The sequence below is a fragment of the Pelodiscus sinensis genome, chromosome 5 (assembly GCF_049634645.1).
Source record: "Pelodiscus sinensis isolate JC-2024 chromosome 5, ASM4963464v1, whole genome shotgun sequence".
NCBI lineage: Eukaryota > Metazoa > Chordata > Testudines > Trionychidae > Pelodiscus > Pelodiscus sinensis.
Genome location: NC_134715.1, coordinates 126,831,786 through 126,850,034, shown reverse-complemented (window position 1 = coordinate 126,850,034; position 18,249 = coordinate 126,831,786). Strand labels below are relative to the sequence as shown.

Genomic DNA, 18,249 nt, shown 5'->3' with positions numbered 1-18,249 from the left:
CATGGTGTCAGAACAAAACTGAATGTTGGGCAAAATGGAATAAATGAGCCATTTGAATATCTGCATTTGGAAGGAAGAGAACCTGGCTGACAATCAAAGGAAATGACTAAAATACTTCCACATTTTCTTGGAAGCAAATGGTATTGCAGAGAAATCAGAGCATTTAACTGTTCACACTGCTGCCGGTTGAAGCAAGTCATTATCATTGCACCATAATGAAAATCTACAGTGTGGTCTATTGGAATGAAAAAGAGGACTCCAAAATGCTAATCAAATTAATTATTGATTAATGGAAGCTTGTCATTTTGAGACACATTTTCTTGATTGCTAGCTACCAGATTAAATGATAGAGCATTATCTTGAGACCTATATAATAAAGCTAGTTCATATAAATTTGCACTTAGCAGATGGAGTGTTAGGGAAAGAATTATTTGTGATATAACTTATAAACAAGTCTTAGGAAGTTTACCGTGAAAATCTGAGTTGGCTTTCAGGGGAGTGAGGAAGATGTTTATAGGGCTAGTGAAAACAGAACTTCTTAACTGCAGTGAAAAATCTGGTGTGCACCTAATGAAAACTGCATGCCAATGCACAAACACAGAATACAATGGTATACAAATATCAGAGAACACTTTTGTTTATAGCAAATGTGGGAACAGTGTCAGAGTGAAACAAAAATGTTCTACACAAGGTACAATGTCAGGTAGGCAATAAAAGTGACCATTTTGCAAAAAGCATGTTCTCAGAATACATTGCAAAGAAATAAAAAAAGCAAATTACGTTAGTGAGCATACAGTTACAATACAAAGCTATGATGGTGCTGACACAAAGCTCTCTGTTGAATCTCAGTATATTTATCAAGCAACGATTTACAAGCTACTTTGTGACACTTGAAATGAATTAATTAAAAGCAAATTTCAGAATAGATATTTTGGAACAGTGTACAATGGAATCCCAGCAATCATTTATGCAAAGATTATTTAGAACTTTGCATAGAGATTCTGAACTAAACTTGTCTAAAACCACAGTTCCATCTGTGACCAGTTTGTCTATCAAACAGGATTAAAATGTTACTCTTATGAGGTTCCATGAGCTCCTGATTCTATATCTCTGAAGTGCCCCAGGAACTACTTGTTTCTAAACTTACAGACTAACACGGCTACCCCTCTGAGATTCTTATGAAGTGTTATGAATTAAGGCTTTAATACTCTACAATAGTATAGGTCACAATAACCGACTAAAAATGCATAAATAACCAAGTCCCAGTAGCAGGCCCACCAACGGGAGGGAGGGACAAGTGGAGCCTGCTGATTGAACAGGGCTCTGGGCACCTGGGCACCACTATTGCAGCAGCAGTGGCATCTGGAGCCCTAGTCCCTTTAAATCTCCACCAAAGCCCCATGTGACACTCTCCAGCGAGCTCTGAGGGCTGCCAGGGTGTGGGGGAGCAATGCAATCCAGGCAGTGCCGAGAGCTCACTGCTCCGGCCTCTCTCCTTCCAGGAGTACTGAACATGCCCCCACCCCTACACCTTCCCTAGAGGGCCTGGCAATTCTGTTGACCACCCTGCCCAGTAGTGCTGAGAAACAAAAACAAAAGTTGAAATTGATCAGGTGTGAAAATTAGATATTATTGTACAAATAAACATAATCTAGATTCATAAGATTTGGATAAAGTCTTCAACCTACATCTTTGGAACAGCGGAGGAGATCATGCCTCAGCTTCAAAATGCAACGGTATTTTCATTTTGCAGTAGGAGCCAATAGGTTTGCCAAGTATAACCCAACAAAGAGTGCAAAACCTATAGCTTTGAATTCTCCTCTGGATGGATGTTTATATGAGATCTCCACAGCAATATGTAATTCATTGGTAATATTTTTTTTAAGTATGGGATACTTCTGTGGTTAATGTGAGCAACCAGAGGTACAATTGCTTAAAAAAATACTGAAAAGGGATTGAAATCCTCATGCTTCTGGGCTTAAGTCAACCTCTGGTTGAGTGGGCTAGGAAGACACTTCCTGTATGGGCAAGTTATTTCATGAGTATCCACCAAGGATTTCTTAGTTTTTTTCTGAAGCATCTGCCACAATCGATCTTCCAAAGTTTGATTTAGTGGGTCTAGAAAAGACCCGTTAATTTGAACTCAGAGAGCGTCCCCCTCCCCCCTATCTGCAGCTGGTATTCCTGCTCCTGCGAGGAGCAAGGGAAATGCTCCTTTCGGAAGGGACTCTCGAATCAAGGTACGTTGACTCCAGCTATGTAATTAACGCAGCTGGAGTTTTGTATCTTGATTGAACCTTCACCTTTAATGTAGACCTGGCCTAAAAAAAGAACCTTACAGCGATGTGAAAAGTATTGGCGTTTGCTGAAATCCCCCTTTCCCCTTCCCAAATTCACACTTCTCCTCTTCCTCTTTAGTTAATTTAGGGGGACTGTCTTTAAGGCTTCTTGTAGCTGGACTCAAAAGTGGACCTGTGGACTCAAAAATTCTCCATATTCAGTCTCTGGCCGCTCTAGGCTCCCTACTCAATCTGACTCCTCTCCACTTAAAGGAGCAGGGAGAAGTTTCTGAGGCCTGGTCTACAGTGGATCAGGCAGGTCAGCTTAAGGTACACCATCCAGCTACTCATAATGCGTAGCTGGATTCAGTTTACCTGAAGTCGAGCCACCACAGTGTCTACACTGCGGGAGGCCAACAGGAGCACACATTCCCATTGGCTTCCCTTATTCCTCATAGAATGAGGAGAACTGGACGCCTGGTTGGGGCTGCCCTTATCGTTCGATTTGGGGGGTTCTATACCAGACCTGCTAAATCAAATGCTATAAGATTGACCTCTGGAGGGTTGATCTTCTCCATAGTGTAGACAAGCCCTGAGTGAGGGAACTGAGCTGCCCAAGCATTGATAGATTTGAAGATGAGAAAATTATAGTCATCTGAGATGCTCCCTGCTGTCCTAAAAAGAAAACCATCAGTACCTGGTCCTCTTAGCTACCTAGTGCAGGGGACATGTGCTTGCTTCAGTAGGAGAGGAGGCAGAGAGAACAGCATAAATCAGAATTTCTCCAATGTATGTGGAACAGTTGAACATTGGTCTGTGTTGGAATGCAGAGCATTTGAGTGAGCTGAGCCAAATGTAGTCCGTAGGATAAGTGGTCTATGCTAGTTTGTGGAAGTTGGGTTTTTAGAGGGGATGATAAATGTAGCCATTGGGAATCATGGATACTCATCTCAGTCATTCAACAGAAATAAAATCTTTTGTAAACTGTGTTATATGCATGGGACTAGAAAACAAATACACTCCAGGGTGTTGCACATGTATTATACAGCAGGAATCTGTGCTGCTTTCTATTTTTTGTAAAATAGCACCACCTCGTGGACCCTTGAATGATTTCTTTTTCTACTCTATTTGCTAGTAAGTTAATTTTACAGAAAGCAATTCATCATGAACGTGGTTTAGGCTTTTTCTTATTCAGTTATTGATAAAATACTGCTTGTTTCTCGCTTGGATAGCAAGAGTATGTTTATTGTACAGAATCCTGTATCATTTATTATTGAATAAGTTCACCATATAATGAACATGGAGAGTATAGCAGTATAATAATATTGTTTTTTTTCCTGTTGTGGCCTTCTGTGGTGTGAGATCATCTGAGGGAATTTATGTGTGATGTTTAAAATGGACAAATGAAACTGGAACCAAAACCATGTGTTAGCTATAATCAGGGGGAGAGGGGATTGTGAGGAGGTAGGATGCTGGACCCCTAAGTGGATAAATGAATGTGAATGGTTTTACAATGGTTACTGTAGAGACATCCTATAATTTATTATTGAATAGATTTATCATGCAGAGAACACAGTGACTACAGAAGAATAGTAACGTTTCCCTACTGGATTATAACAAAATTAAATTAACCTGGATTTCCTTCTAAAAGTTTTGATAGCTTCTCTTTAGAGTCTGCCATGGTGAGAGGGGAAACCACTTTTGTTGTTTTTAAGAAGATTGGGGAAAATAAATCATTGTGTTCACTTTTGTATTATGTGGGAAAAGATAATTTATGAATACTAGGGGGGAGATCTGTAATGATCCATGAAGCTGTCTGATGAAATATGTAAACATTAAATTTAAAATTATTTAAAAAGGATATTATCTAAGTCTTTTCCCCATCCTAATGCTTCTTTTACTTTTCAGTTATCTTTGTAAATAGGCCATCCGAGTGGTTTTCATCTGTGTATTTCTGCAAACCATTTAGTTAAGATCATAAGAGCATCCATACCAGGTCAGACCAAAGGTCCATTTAGCTCAGTGTCCCATCTTTCAACAGTGGGCAGTGCCAGGTGTTCAGAGGGAATGCACTAAACAGGTAATCATCAAGTGATCTGTCCCCCGTCACCCATTCCCAGTTTCTGGCAAACAGAGGCTTGGGACATGCCCCCCGCACATCCTAGCTAATAGCTATTGATGGACCTATCCTCCCAGAATTTACCTTGTTTTGTTTGTTTTTAATCCCATTGCAGTCTGGGCCTTCACAACATCCTCTGGCAAAGAGTTCCACAGTTTGACTCTGCATTTTGTGAAGAAATACGTTCTTTTCTTTGTTTTAAACCTGCTGCCTATGTTATGTGAAGGTTTAATTAAATAAAACACCTATATAAATCTGATTTTTTCCTTGATGAGACAATGCAAATTATGCTAATGTATGTACAGTATTATTGGAGCAATTTTTTTTCATTAGACATAAATTTATGAAATTTTACTTAGTTTTCATGTTTATGCACTTTGGGCTTAATAAAATGCATTTGTGCATTGTGTGTGTGTGTGTGTGTGTGTGTGTGTGTGTGTAATGTGCACCACCTTCAGAGATTTTATTCAAGCTGCAAATTACTTATGCTTTTTTAAAGTTTTTTTTTAAAACAAGACCCTCAGAAATGAGAAATTGTTCATAATTCAAGAAGTTATGAGTCAGTGTTTACTATGGAATATAACAAGTTGTTTTTCATTTAGCAAACATTTGATGATTTACTGAACTTTTTACCATGACTATTTTCTTTTAATTTTTAGCAGATATGGTTCTTTGAATATAATGTGCAGCTGTTCTGTAACCATATGTTTCTATACCACTGAGCAAATAAAGAACGTTCAAATATTATTATTCATAAGACAAATACATTTGATTTATTCTATCATGTTAAAATGGCATTTGTTCAGACTTTAAGAATCAGTAAATAAGTTTCTGTCAACATAATTTTTTAAAATTTATTTTATTTCATCTTAAAAAGAAAAAAAACCCTCACGTACATTATTATACTAGCAAAGATACATTTTGCACTAATGTGACTTCAGCAGAAAGGAAACCTGAAACAATTATTCATAAATTGAATTTTGGTGTCAAACTTTGATTTATTGCTTCAATGTTTGTTGATTAATTATCCATGTAAATGAATTGGAACACTTTACATTAGTCATTCACTAATTGGCTGTCAGCAAATGATGAAAAGTTTAAAGTGTCCTTTTAACATTTTTGAAGGGTATTTTTGTGTGAAATCTTTTATCAGGTAATAAGTTTTATTTCTTTCTAGGAGAGATTTTTCTAAAGTTAGTAGTTATATAGCGTCAAATCACTAGTGTGAGGACATTATGCTTCCTGTTAACATCTGTTGAGCCTCTGCCCAGATCTAAAGTTTCACTGAAATGGTTTTCCTTTTTTTGAAAAGATAAGGAAACACTTTCTGGAACAGAAGAATAGCTTCTTTTTTTGAGGGGAGACCTGATTTTTAGAAAGCCATCAAAACGCTAAAATCCCTCTTTTCTTTAGGATGCTTGCTTAGACAAAGTTTACAATACAAAATAAGTAACCAAAATACAAGTTTGTAACAGTCCTTCAGGGATTGGGGACTGATATGATCTAAACTTGAAATAAGCTATGCTAATTGTGTAGCTTAAGTAGAAATAGCTTATTTCGACTTTTGGTGCTATCAGCACAGCAGTTCTTTCAAATTAGGGCACTCTTCCCCCCAACTTCCCTTACTCCTCATGAAATGAGGTTTACAGAAGTCAGAGTAAGAAGCTCATTATTTTGAATTCATTTTGAAATAACGGGCCCGCTTTGTAGATGCACACTATTTTATTAGGGAATAACTAATGTTATTTCAAAATAACACTGTTGTCAATCTCCATAAGAGACAATCCACTTTATTTGTGCTGCTGAAAGTTAGGTGCGGCTATCCTGCTTTCTTCCTTTTAGCTCCTGCTGGTTCTTTGAATCCTTGACTATAAGCCAGATGTATGAAATTTAGAGTTGGCAAACGAGTCCAAATGAGTTATAGAATTACTGAGCATAAACTATCACAAATATAGAATACAACACAAATCATCTACCTACATACGAAAGAAAGTTTGCCTTCACTATGAATTTGGATTATAAGCTGATTTAGTAAAACATTTTACCAAGATTTGCAAAACAACAAGAATCATAAACAAATGACATGCCCACAGTAATATTTAGGCAATTTTTGATCATGATTTTGATGTTCTTTCATACACTAGTTCATGGGTTGCCAAACTGGGGGGTGGGGGAGAGTGGCGTGAAGAAATTCCAGGGGGAGCGTGAGGCGACCCAGCCCCCCCATCAAGTTTTGCTGCCCTGCTCAGTTCCTTTTTTAATTTTTTTTTGCTCAACTAATTTTTTGGGGGGTGTGAGGGTTTTTCAAAAATCAGAAAGGGGGGTATGATACTGAAAAGTTTGGGAACCACTGATTAGTTACTTTATGTTCATTTGAAAACAAAATATTTTTTTCTTTTGAGTTGTGTTCCTATTTGTGCTCCATTCTAAGTTTGATGGCATTACATGCCCCTTTGTTTGGAGATGTCACACAGCCATGTCCATTCAGCCCATACATGTGTGTTTCTAGCTCCTCACCACTGCTATATAATGCAGCGTGGGCAAGTTGCCCTTACCTCTTTCTCAGTTGCTTCAGCCTGAGACAAAGCATTAGCAGTTGCCCGTTGTGAGTTGTATCTCAAATGTGTCCCCTGAGCTCTTTTAATAGTTTATTATATTTGTTCTTAGTACTTCTGCAATGTCATATTTGAGTTCCTTGAGAAGTCTTGGGTGAATATTGTTTCGTCGTAGTGACAAATTACTCTTTATTAATTTATTCCAAAGCCTCCTGTATTGACACCTCAATCTGGGACAGTTCCTCTGCTTTGTCATGTAAAAAGAATAGCTCAGTAATAAGGGTACGTCTAGACTACCGCGTTTTGTCGATGGAAGTTTTGTCGACAGATACTGTCAACAAAACTTCCGTCGACAATTTGCGTCCAGACACGTGGAGTTCTGTCGACAAAGCAAGCCGCTTTGTCGACAGAACTCTGTAGTCTGGACGCAGTGTTACAGGCAATAACACCTTCTGTCGACAGAGCTCTGTCGACAGAAAGTGTTATGCCTCGTAAAATGAGGTATACCAGCGTCGACAAAACCGCGGAGTTCTGTCGACGTTATGTCGACAGAACTCCGCGGTAGTGTAGACGCTGGTATTGTTTTGTCGACAAAAGTGGACTTTTGTCGACAAAACTAGGTAGTCTAGACACACCCTAAATCTCCCTCACAACCTCTGCAGTGAAAACTGATGTAAATAATTCATTCAGCTTTTCTGTAAAGACTTTTTATCTCCCTTAAGTGTTCTTTTACAACCTTGGCCTGGGTCTACATTAGGGAGTTATTTCAAATAACGGGCTGGTTATTTCAGAATCTTTACTCTTGCTTTCCTCAGGGAATATCACTTATTTTGAAATAGTTATAGAAGCTCAGTTGCTGGTATTTCGAAATAACTACTCCCCAGAGTAATTCAAAGTAATTACTCCCTAGTGCTTCCTGAGGCTCTCAGTCAAGGTAGCGTGTCCACAATAATGGAGCCTGCCTCAGACTATTTTCAAGGCTCCCTTGTATTTTGATTTTCTTATTTTGAGAGTTATTTCAGAATAATTCCTTAGTGTAGACATGTCCTAGATTATGCAATAGCTCCAGTGATTGTTTGGCAGGTTTCTTACTTATGATACACTTAAAACTTTTGGGTTTTTTGGACTATTAGTTTTTTGGTCTTTTGCTAGTTGCTCTTCAGATTCTTTTTGGGGCTTTCCTAATTTTACTTTTACACTTGATTTGCTATAATTTATGCTACTTTCTATTTTCCTCATTAGGATTCGGCTTCCATTAAAAAAAAAATCTCTTTTCCTTTTAGCTACTTCTTTTACTCTGTTGTTTTTAGCAGTAGTTTTTCTTTTTAGGTCCTTTTATATTTTTCTTTCAATTTGGAACATACATTTAATCTGAACCTCACTTGTGGTATTTTTTGAAAGTGTCCATGCAGCAATCAGACATTTTACTTATTTAATATTCATTTTTGTGTAGCTCTCCGTTTTTGAAGTTAAATGCGACAGTGGTGGGCTTCTTTGGTATTTTCTGTCCCACCGGGATGTTAAATTAGTTATATTAAGGTCACTATTTCTGAGTGAGTCAGCTATTTTCACCTCTTGGATTAAACTCTGTGCTCCTATTAGGACTAAATCAAGAATTGTCTTTCTCCCCTAAGTTTGTTCCAGGAGTAGCTGCTATAAGAAGCCGTCATTAGTGGTGAATACAAATTTTATCTCAGTATCCCACCTTTGAGATGATATGCACCCAGTCAATCTGGTGATAGTTGAAATCACCCGTTATTATTGAATTTTTTTATTGTTATAGACTTTCTAATCTCTTAGAACACTTAATATTGATATTACCATTCCGGTGAAGTGATTGGTAGCATATTCCTACTGCCATAGTCTTATTATTCAAGCACAGGCATTCTACCCATAGAGGTTCTGTGATTCAGTTTGATTCATTTAAGAGTGACTCTGTCTTTTCCATGTAGCTCCCCCACTAGCACCTGTGCATTTTGTAGCCTGGTATTACTATGCCCCGCTGATTATCATCATTCTACTAAGATTCTGTGATGCATATTACACCAATATCCTTATTTAATAGCAGGCACTCAAGTTCATCCATTTTAGTATTTACTAGGGATGTTAAAATCTGTGTAATTAAGTAACTGCTGAAAATTTAAGTGGATACACGTGGGGCGGCAGTCGGCTTCCAACAGCTGGTGAGCGTGGGAAGCCAGCTTTTAAGCCGGTTCCCTATGGGCACCGACTCCTGCTGATACAGAGGCAGCAGCGCAGAGCATCAGGTGGCTCCCCGGGAGCCAGTGTGCGTGGGGTGCTAGCTTTTAAGCTGACTCCTCGTGTGTACCAGGATCCTGCGTATAATGGTGAACAATAACCAATGAGCCCAGGCTCATCGATTAAGCATGTGCATGTTAGATGTTCACATCTCTAGTAATTACCGTTCTTGCATTTGTATAAAAGCACTTATAAAATTTGCCAGTATTTGTTGTTTGTCATTATGTGGAGTGAATGGAACTGTCTCTCCTTTGGCTGTTTCTCTTTATTTCCTACCATTATTGTGTCAACTTCTTCTCTTTAACAGGGTATAGAACAGACATGGGGAACCTATGGCCCGCAGGCCAGATCTATCCCATGGTTTGCCTTGATCCAACCCTGGTGGCTCAGGGCTCCCCCCACAGTGAGACGAGCCTCTTAAGTCATCAACACTCACTTCCATTGTATGAACAAAGTTCTCAGGCTGGGTCAGGGGAGGGCTAGATTTCCCAAAGAGTAGAGAGGCCCAGTCTAAGGCCTCCAAGGTTGGCAGGCTGAGGATAACTGATTGGTGGAGAATTATGGAGGTGCAACAGAAACCTACAAATTTTACCTGGACCACTAGCAAATTTCTTTGACCATGGAATTTTTGGTTGTCAAGGGGCTGGCATCAGAGTTCTGCGTGGCATAGCCTGTGCCTACAGTGTCTCACTCTGTGCCTGCAGTCTACATTTACAGCACCTACATGTTGAAACTCTCTAGTCCAGCAACATCCGTGGTCTGGCATGAGTTTAGTGAGCCGGAAGTCCACTTATTTTGGGTGTGGCCAACTCTTCTGTGGTCCCATAAAGTTTGTTTACATGGCGCTCAGTGTTCTGTGCTGTAATTTAGCTCTAATTTGCCCCCAAATGTCTTCTAAGTGCCCAGTGAGCAGTGGCAGTGTTGGTAAGGCTGCTAGAGAATATTGACCTCCTGTAGTCTGGCAAATTCTCTGGTTCAGCAAATTTTCAGAGCAGGTCCCGAGAGTGCCAGACTAGAGAGTTTCAATCTGTACTCTGGCCATGGAGATGCTGGCCTATGTGAAATCCATCCTCATAGCTAAACCTGTCTCTCATTCACTGTGGTTGTGGGCTGCTGAAACTGTCAGGCTGTTGGCAGTCAGGCCTAATGTTCAGAGCTGTGGCGGTCATGAACCAGGAGACTAAGCCAAAGTCAGAACAGGGGTCAGAAACTAAAGCTTGGGAGCAAGGTCGGCACATGAGTGATTGTGTTGGGCAGCCATGGGTCTATTGATTCTGATGGGGATGCCTCTCAGCCCACCAGCAATTTTGGTGAGTTGGGGTGCTCAGCTGGAGGGCAGCCGTCTGGATTCGGGCTCAGCTGCAGGCCCCAATTCCTGATAGGCCCTGAGTATATTTTTCTGCTAATGGGATGTGCTGTGGCCAGCTCTTGCTCCCATGTGCAGGGAGTCTGGGAGGAGGGAGAAACCTTGCCTTACTCCTCTAGTCAAAGGACAGAGAACAGCTGGAGTCCCTTGGGCACAGGGCACATGTGGTTACATAGCTTCAGGTACACACACACAATGTCATTGAGTTTAGTTGCTTGTATCCTGAGGCGTGGGCGTTCTGGGTTATCAGCTGTCCTGATTGTATAGGAATAATCCTGATGTTTGGGGCTTTTTCTTATATAGGCATCTATAACCCCCAACCGAGTCTTGTAGTGTTACCCTAAGCAGGCTGTCTGAGGCAGATGTGTAATGGCAACGTGAGGGATAGATTGGCACAATTTAATTTTGAGTGGGAAAAGGGAACTAACAACACTGGCAATTTTACTTTTGTATGTCTTGCTTAATCACTAGCATTTTCCCTGTCTCATCTCACTACATTATAAATTCTGCCAGTAGGGAAGCCTTCTTACTTCGTATGCTACCACTGGCTATTTCTCATATGGCCTCCATTAAATGTTATTGGGGTGTTTCACGGTCTTTAATGCATTAATCCTCACCAAATCCCTTCTGGGCGGAGGAGAGTGCATTTTACTGAGGGGAAACTGAGGCACAGAGAGACTACATGATATGCCCAACGTCATTTGGGATATTAGTGGCAGAACAGGACATTGAACCTTTGTCTCCTGAGGCTGAGGCTAGCATCCCACCCACTGAACCATTTTTCCTATTACAGATTATGCTGTAATAACCATAAATATTGTTATTTATCAATGCTGAGCTTCAGGAATCTTCTGGAAAAAGCAAGGCCATTTGGAAATATCAGTAACACTGAAACCCAGAATGCCTAGAGGCTTTACATGAAAATTAAATAGGAGGGGAGATAAAACAAAGCCAGACAGGACCCGCCCTATAACGGTATGTCTACGCTACAGCGATATTTCAAAATATCTTATTTTGAAATAGTTAATTCAAAATAAGTTATTTTGAAATGACATGTCTACACACAAAATGCATTTTGAAATAGCGTTTTGCTATTTCGAAATAGCACATCCACACTGAGTGGACTCTGAATTGCATTTAAGGCCAGCCAAAACCAGGTCTGGCAGGGCATCAGGTCAGGAGTTATTTTGTGCGGCTGCTGCCTGAGGCTATCTGAGGCCTGTGCTTAAAGGGACCCTCCACTCCCCCCAGACAGCCAGTTCTCAGGTTTCCCTGCTTGCTTGCCTACCTCAATGAGGGACAGCAAAGCATTTTGTCTGAGTACTCTTGTTGCTCTCACTCAGGCACTACAGCATTCTGCAACAGGGAGCCAAAGCTGCCCCTGGGCACTCTGGTGCTTCTCGTGGACGCGTTGCTGTGAGCCTGGCTGCACTTTAAGCAGGCTGCCATCCAGGAGGTCCGTTGGGGGGCTGTCAGTATCCAGGAGGCCCTGCGGGAGAGCTTCCACCCTAAGGAGCACTAAGAGCCTCCCGGGTCTGCCCCACTGTGGGCTTGTGCCTCATTCCTCCCTCATGACCTTCCACTTACCCCTCCCTAATCTCCCTTCCTGATGTCAAATAAAATACATGTATTTTCATGACCACAAACTCTCTTTATTTAACAAAACTGGGTGGGGGGGAATTAAACTCTCAGGAGACTGGGGAAAGGAGGCAGGAGAGGGGAGAAGAGAGGGTGGGAGAGGGGAGGGGGAAACCTGGGAGGAGGGAACTGGAGGTGGGAAGCAAGGGGAAGAAGGGGGAAGGGAAGATCAGGGTTGGGGGTCTCGCCAGACCAACTTGATTTTCATGCAAACCCGCTCTTGGGTTTGCATGTGGCCTTTGGTGGCCAGGCTGGCAGCTATCCTGCCATAGATGGCTGCGTTCCTCCGTCTAGTGCGGAGATCATGGATGTTAGGGGCATCCCCCCCAAACCTGAATAAGGTCCATGATCTTCTCCCTGGACCAGGAAGGCGCCTGCCTTCTCCAGGCCCTGGCAGGCTCTTGGGAGCTGGCGGACCGCTCCTGGGCTGGCTCTGGGCTGGCAGGCTTGGAGCTGGCACAGGCACTGTAGCCAGAGTCAACCCCTTTAAGGGCTGCGGGGAGGAGGGGAGGGAGAGGAGTGTTCTTGGTTGAGACTGGAGTGGCCACCAGGGCACCCTGGGAAGGCTGGAGGCCCCCTGTTTCGAAATAAGTATCTATACAGCACTTATTTTGAAATAGCTATTTCAAATTTGGCGTTATTCCTCGTGGAATGAGGTTTACCAAATTTGAAATAAGCCCTCCTTAATAAGCGGCTGTGTAGATGCTAGTAAAGTAATTTTGAAATAACGGCTGTTATTTCAAAATAACTTTGCTGTGTAGACATACCCTAATAGTTCTCATGAAATGTGATATTGATATTGCACAGTATTTTCAGAAGGGAACCCACTGGAGATCGTTCTATGCCTCCAGGATCTTTCAGATCACTCAGTATCTCTCTCCTGGTTATAGAGCTAAACAAGTTGATATGACTATTTACCTCATATCCAATAGTAGGTGAGAATTCTCTATATAAAATTATTTGCATTCATTTGTTTCTTTGTGTTCTTGTGGTGCCAAAACACTGCCAGAAACACTAAGCAACAATAGTGCAGAATGACCAGTACAGTATACAGTATACAGAATCTTGATTTAATCAGCTACACGTAGTTTCTGTGTGTGTGCAAAAGGCATTATAAACACAGGAAGTACTTGCAGTTCTGTAGTAGAGATTATGGCGTGTGTTAATGAGTGTTGGTTTGTATGATTCTAATTAAAAAGCCACTCTATTCAGGAAATGTTGAAAATGTTCAGCGGAAAAAAAGTAATCTAAGCACAGACCGTTGTTTGTAACCATTCACATTTATGAAAAGACTAGGAAATAATTATCTCGGTTTATTCACGGCATTTTCTCGAGTAGTACAAATCTATTGACTGTCAGTATGATAATAAGGGTAACTTTACTTTTTTGTTAATTCTTAGAGGTATTTATTGAATGGTAATGAAACAAGGTCATTTTCAAGTATTACAGTAAAGTGCACACCTAAGGAATGAGTATCAGGATCAGCCCTGTCAGAATGAACAGTTTCTGTCAAGGAGATCAGTTATGATTTAGTTGCCAGGAAAACTGGAACACTTTCTTTGACATATATGCTAGAAGGTAAGTATGGGACATAATAGCATGTACCCGAGAATGATGCATTCACTTCTGCCACCTCAACAGTTGGTGGAGGTGGAACAATGTGGCATTTGGTTGAAATTGTTCAACTGCGTGTTTCTTCTTTATTAAGCAATTAATCTTACAGAAGTACCCACATATTCCTGTGTTTATTATTTCTCTGCTGTTGCCTTCAGTTTCCTTCCCTAGACTCTAAATAATCTTCTCACTTGTCCGAATGTATGGTGCCATGCATTTAAAAAAAATTAGACATCTGGTTAGAAATCTGGACACTACTCAGTTCAGTGACAAGCCTGCTATTGACTTCTCTGAGGCCAGGATTTCACCTTTGACTTTATAATACGCTCGTTCACATAATGTAAATAACATCAGAAAACAATTTGTTATAACTTCATTATAACTACCCTGCTAGAAGAGGCTGTTGATTACAAGGAGTGTATTTTGTGTTCAAATATATTGTCAGGATTATATATATATATATATATATAAAAGTTCTCTGAATTAGCTATGTCATATGATTTATTAACGCTGTGTTGATTGGGGCAGTCCCCGACAGTAGACTGCACAAACGTATGTTTCATCAAAATGTTGTGAAAATTAAAATAGTTTATTAGAATTTGTCATGATTTGGCATTTGAATGGTCTATTTAAAATAATGACTGTAATATGCATCTCCATAATTGGATAAATTCTCTCCCATCCCCAAGTGTAGCTCTCTCTATATTTACTTCATGACTCATTTTCTTTTGAGGTTCAGATGGTAACTGCAGAGATATGGTAATACAGCAGCTTTGCAAAGAGTTTAAACATGAAACCTGCTGCATGATCCTAGCCAAATTTCAGAGAGCAGCAGGTGGTGTAGGTAAAGTGCCTGTAGGCAGGAGCGCAGATTGACTTTTCTTTTCCATCTGCCACCTTGAATTATAAAGAAACAAAAATAAGTCAGAAAATACCACAATGGTGATCCAAAATAGTTTATCAGTATCTCATGCAGTACACTTAAGGTTAAGGTTTAAGTACATTTGCAGAATTTACCATCTGGTAATTTAACTCCTACACTGCAAATCAACTTGTGCAGCAACACGATAACATTAATTTGAGATTAATGTTAACCTGGAAAGCAAATAGATTGTTCTTTTAAAAATAAACATTTTTCCAGTTGGAATAAAATACTTTATTTCCTAATGTTATGTGATTGTATAAATCATTCTGCACATTTATGCATAGCACATTTGGTTTAATCTCTAAGGACCGCTCAGTTAAATAATTTTATGACAAAAATATCTCTATTTATCAAAATCTGTCTAGGTAATGTGGGGGAGGTCTAGGTTGGATATTAGGAAAAACTATTTCACTAGGAGGGTGGTGAAGCACTGGAATGGGTTACCTAGGGAAGTGGTAGAATCTCCATCCCTAGAGGTTTTTAAGTCTCGGCTTGACAAAGCCCTGGCTGGGATGATTCAGTTGGGATTGGTCCTGCCTTGGGAAGGGGCATGGACTGATGACCTCCCAAGGTCTCTTCCAGCGCTATGATTCTATGAATGTAAACAATTCTAGTTACTGACTTGTTCAAAAGCTGACCTCTTGGCTAGTACGTAGGAAACCTGGCTTCAAGGCAATTTCAAAATGTTCACACACTTGGCAAAAAGAAGCCCAAGTCCATGCAATCCTTCAGATTTTACAAAGTGTGAAATAACAGCCAGGTATTTTGGAATGAGGGTAGCAGGTGAAAAATGAGCTAAAATAAAAACTTCCATAAACAACATAGGACTTTCTGTCATTGAATATTGGAAGACAGCAGCAGAGGTCTTGCCAGGGAAAAAGAAATGTAGTGGATTGCTGCCACAAAGTAGCAGAAGACCTTTTGTGATGCTGGCCTCTGACATTTCCTGGTACAGTACTTTTAATTATGCCTTTTAGCATCAAAATAAATATTAATATTGCTAAAATATTTTTTCTGAAAAAACATAACTACTGTGCATACGATATACAAGAGCTTTTGTCGTTACAGGGAGTGAACATCATTGAAACCATCCATCTAAAACAATTTCACTTAATTGAAATAATTTCAGTAAGATAACATGTTCATTGGTTTCTACAGCCAGAAAAGACCATTATGATGATATAGTCTGACATCCTATATAACACAAGCCGTACACCTGCGCACAGCAATCCATTTCTGTTTGAGTTCTAAGTTTAGAAGTCTTTACTCCAAGACCTTGAGTGGTGAAGAATCTACCACATCCCTAAGTAATTCGTTCCAATTATTACTTTCTTTTATTGGGGGAAAAAATTCCACCTTATTTTTAGCCTGAATTGGTTGGATTTCATTCTGCCTTTTCCTGATAGATTAAAGAGTACTCAGAAACATAGATCTCTCACTCCCTACACATGTAATTGCTGTCACTTTGTGGAACAACTTGACTATTAGCACGTTTGCGATGAAACTCCTATCGTTTGGATTGGGCATGGAGTTTGTACATGGAAGCATGCTGGGTGGAGAAGGAGTGCCTGTGGGGAAAAGTGGGAAAGCAGGAAGGAAAAGCAAAGCTATGGGGAAGATGTATCATGCTGCAGGATGGGAAATGGGGGTATGTCTGTATGATTAGCAATATTTATTTATTTAATTTATTTAAAATATTTTTACCCCACCGCTATTTAAAATATTCAAGAAATAACCATGATGCAAAATTATTATAAACTTGTGATATTTCCCTTCAGAAAACCTTGGTTAATGTTGAGTCGAGGTAGTAAAAATGTATATATAGCTTACTAATACAAAATGTTGTCAAGACATAAGTATTTCAGATAACAAACACCTGATTGTCTCTCCAATTCATCAATTTCACTTTTTAACCTCAGCTAAGTCACTTCTTCTATTCACTTCCTACATATTCTCCAAACCTCATCCTGAGCAGCCAACATGAAGTTTGACTATAACCATAATACACCAGTGCTCTAAGCCATGGTAACTTTATTTATGTAATTTCAATGTATAAATGTATACCGAAGTTAGAAAAATCACCAACTACAAAGATCATGGAAAATGCACATCATAACTGCCATTTATAGTCAAATCACATTTGCTACTTACTTATGCATGTTAATATGAAACAATGTACAGATATTCATGCAATGTAATTTATGGAAACTATGCTAACCCTCAATTTATCAAAACACTCAAAGATTAGAGAAGTTAACCTGATCAGAGGAACAACTCTCTCACTGTACATTCTGGTAGACACAACTGAAGTCATGGAGACCCCATTTTTAGGACTATTTAAAACTAACCTAGACGTGAATTTAATTGATGGCATAACCCATTATATGTGCAAATGCTTTCATCTGAATGGCCAGTAAAGTTCATTCACAATCAGTTGTGGGCAAAAAAATTGAAGAACAAAATGGAGGCTATTTTTAAAAATAAGATCCTCCTTAGGTAAAGATTTGGATAGAAAGCTTTTCTTTATAAGGATGAACAGTTCTGTACAATTCAAAAGTGAAGATATGTACTAATTTCATTTTTGGTATGTATCTCTTTTCATAGTCTATCTAATTATTTAGTAATGTATAGAGGCCCCCAATGAAACAGTGCTACGTAATGTACACCCACATAGTAAGTGATGGTCTTTCCCCCAAAGAACTTATGATGTAAATAGACAAGATATGCAAAGGATAGTAGTGATGAAGTATTATTACCTTTGCCATTTCACAGATAATGGGTGTTAGAAAAGCCAGAAAGATCAAGGGACTTGTCGAAACTAGCACAAGAAATATGAGAAAACTGGGAGTTGACCCCGATCTCCAGAACAGTGGATCAAACAACCATCAGTGCTCTGATAAACAAAAACATAACCCGACCAGCCCAACACCTATTGCAAGCTTACATTAGTTCACTGTCTACTAAAGTAATGAAGAAATGTGTTCAGAGGCCAAGTCGATAAGCAATAGTTGTAAAAATATTATGAAAAAAATACATCTAGTCCAATTTAATGAAATCTGTGTGATTTATAGTGATTTTAAAAATGGGGAAAAGTCCCATTCATTGAAACTGAATGTTAGATTATTTCAATAGTGCAGCACCAGATATGTTATGTGATATTAACAGAGATTTGAGTATTTTATGGAACTGAGGCATTCAGGATGACAGTAGCATGTTTGTTACATTTCATGTTCCAATTCTGAGCTGTGAAAAGCCCCATAAGATCCAATAAATATAATAGTTTTCAGTTTAGAGTGCTTAAAGGTTACCTCCTTTTTTGCTGTAGGCTGTTGACATATTTGAACACCCATCTGTTGAGATTTTTATTGCCAATAATATAGACTTTAAACAATTGTACAATTGTATGTTGTCGGTTTCTTTAAAATATGCTATTTTAAGGACATTGAATTTCATAGGGACTAGATATTTCAGTAAGTCCCAGAACGTAGTCAAGA

The 18,249-nt window shown here is 39.5% G+C and overlaps 1 protein-coding gene across 7 annotated transcripts in view; it reads left to right on the top strand.

Annotated features, from left to right (window-relative positions):
• The window catches only part of CTNNA2 (catenin alpha 2), a 781,915-nt gene that overhangs the window by 236,315 nt on the left and 527,351 nt on the right, over positions 1 to 18,249 (top strand). The window lies entirely within an intron of this gene.